The sequence below is a fragment of the Osmia lignaria genome, unplaced genomic scaffold, assembly GCF_051020975.1.
Source record: "Osmia lignaria lignaria isolate PbOS001 unplaced genomic scaffold, iyOsmLign1 scaffold0084, whole genome shotgun sequence".
Taxonomy (NCBI): domain Eukaryota; kingdom Metazoa; phylum Arthropoda; class Insecta; order Hymenoptera; family Megachilidae; genus Osmia; species Osmia lignaria.
In genome coordinates this window covers 57501-60000 of record NW_027478225.1, presented here as the reverse complement: position 1 = coordinate 60000, position 2500 = coordinate 57501, and the positions used below count along the sequence as shown (strand labels likewise).

General features: G+C 44.2%; 1 non-coding gene across 1 annotated transcript; it reads right to left on the bottom strand.

Moving 5' to 3' along the window:
• Window positions 1-1290: 1290 nt before the first annotated feature.
• LOC143307835 (5.8S ribosomal RNA) lies at window positions 1291-1445 on the bottom strand. The gene has a single exon (XR_013064895.1). It is a non-coding gene; the product is annotated as a 5.8S ribosomal RNA (ribosomal RNA).
• Between the last annotated feature and the right edge of the window lie 1055 nt (window positions 1446-2500).

Sequence of the window (2500 nt, the reverse complement as noted above, 5' to 3'; positions counted from 1 at the left end):
AGCAAGAGGAAAAGCAAGAGCGAGAGAACATTTCGCGTATACTTCATTTAACAATTTTAACCAACACGCGATGTACTCCACACACCTCTTAGATTTAACAACTGCTTTTCTCTTCTTCTCCCCTTAGCGCAAGGGTAAACCCCATTTGTCTCTTCTTTGGAACGCAACAAAACTTTCGAGGACTGGACGACCGAGCGATGGTCGCGCGGTCTTCGCTTATCTTTAACAAACGAAGTAGTCCGTATGTATTCTAAATGTTGAAGCCTCCTAGAGCTTTAAGCCATGCGAGACATTGAAATGCTGTTTTAACGGGAGCATGCATAATTGCTGCAAACATACTTTTATCACAAGTTCTAGCCACGCCACGGAGGCTTCGAAGTTCCTTCACCATTCGCTTTCCTCTCTTTTGTTACACAGTTTCAGACTACGATCAGGGGTACCGAAACGCTGTATTGATTGTAAACAACCATTTTTATCTTGGAGCGGAGCGTTCCTTTACTCGTTAGATTTGTCTTGTCGCGTGTGTATTCGCTTTTTCGACGCTTTTTAACCATTTAACTTGTTTAGCGAAGCTAAACGCACAGACAGACAAAAAAAAAGGAACAGCATCGCGCGTCAAACAGCGACGACCCATCTGAAGCGATCTTTCATTTATACACCGTTTGTAAACAGAGAGATGTATAAAGCGCGGGGAATCATTCGAAACCCTGGGGCTATTCGAGCTTGCATTTCAGCAAATTATCATCTCAAACATTTCACTCGTTTGCTTTTTCTAAATTTATAGGAGAGCTTCTTTCGTTTATTTTTGACACACCTTTCGTAAATATCGTTTCTGGCAACGTCGGGAGCGTGGATTTCTACAAGTGAACAATCGCGCCGATCCGATAACTTCCAGCAGGATGGAGAATCTTTATAGATTATCTTCCGAGAACTCGGTGCTTTCACGGGCGGTCGTTTATAAATTTTAACGAACGACTCGCGCGCCGTGACGCACTTGCGCTAGTTCGAAGAGATATTTCGAAATTTGTTTTTCTCCTTTAACGGCCTGCATTTAGTGTATCGGTTGCGATTTTCGTCACATCGTTTCCACGACAAACGCCGACGAACTGCCCAACTATCGCTCGTACGTTGCGACTCTTTCTTTGTTTATCGTTCATTCATTCTTTCAATTTCGTTCGATAATCCCGCTCCGAAACGTTCTACTTTCGTTGAACGACGGCGAGATGTTTAGAAAGAAATGAATTACTCTTTTTTCGAGAAGCAAACGCAAGCAGTCTTTTGTTAAGAAAACGACCCTCAGCCAGGCGTGGTCCAGGAATTGTATCCGTGGACCGCAATGTGCGTTCGAAATGTCGATGTTCATGTGTCCTGCAGTTCACACGTTGACGCGCAATTAGCTGCGTTCTTCATCGACCCACGAGCCAAGTGATCCACCGTTCAGGGTAATCGTAAAATTTTGTATTTCAAACTCTTTAGATCTTTAGAGTGTTATTTTCATTATTAACACGCATCACATTCGATACCCACATCACTCTCCCACCCGGCGCGTGCGGGAGAGCGAATTCGGGCGTCGCCAACGTATTTGTTTGTTTGTTTGTTCGATCGTTGACGACACGATCGCGTCCAAGGACGGAAACCGTCGGAGAAACGCCCAGTGGCACGCTCCTCTCGACGGTCGGGCGTAAAGTACATTTAAAAACCTTGAAAAGTACGAACGCACACAAGGAATGCGAGCGCGCGTCCTGTCGCTGAATCGTGGGTTGCGAGATTCGAACAGACACACGGCCGGCGACGATCGGTCTAACTAATGGACACATAGTTTTTCAAAGACTCGCTATCGTCGCTTCTCAGCCGGTCCGTAAACAACACACATCGATCAGGCGGACGCACGAATCTTACCACGGTGCGTGTTTCGTAGATTCCAGGTTACCCGCAAGTACCTCTCTCTCCCTCTCGAAAGAAGAATCTCGATCCGTCCTTTTTGGACAATGGAGAAATCTTTTTATCGCAACACGGATGGCAAAGAAACAACCAAAGCGTAGGAGCGTGGGGACGAGAGCGACGAAAAGAACGTCGCGAAAACAAAGTTTCGACGGTTGCTCGTTCTAATACATCGTAGTTTCAACTCTCTCAGTTTTAACCACTCCTAGACGCTTCGTAAACTTTTAACAATTCTTCGCCTCCGCGAGTTTCATTTCGAATAGAGCGAACGCAACACGGACCAAAAAAACTCCGGTGATGCCAGATCATTTAGCAAAGATCAGACGGCGGGTCATCTGTATTCCTTTTCTCTCTTTTTTATATCTTTCCATTTAACTAGGGTGTCGCAACGACGGGTACATTTATATATTTATATATATTGTATTTCAATTTTAATGATCCTTCACTTTCGGTTTGTAATAATATGATCCTTCTTTCATTTCGATCCTTCATATTGTAGGTTAACCAACAGAAGTTTGTTTTTTTACGACTTGTATTTTTGTGGTTTGTTTGTTTGTTT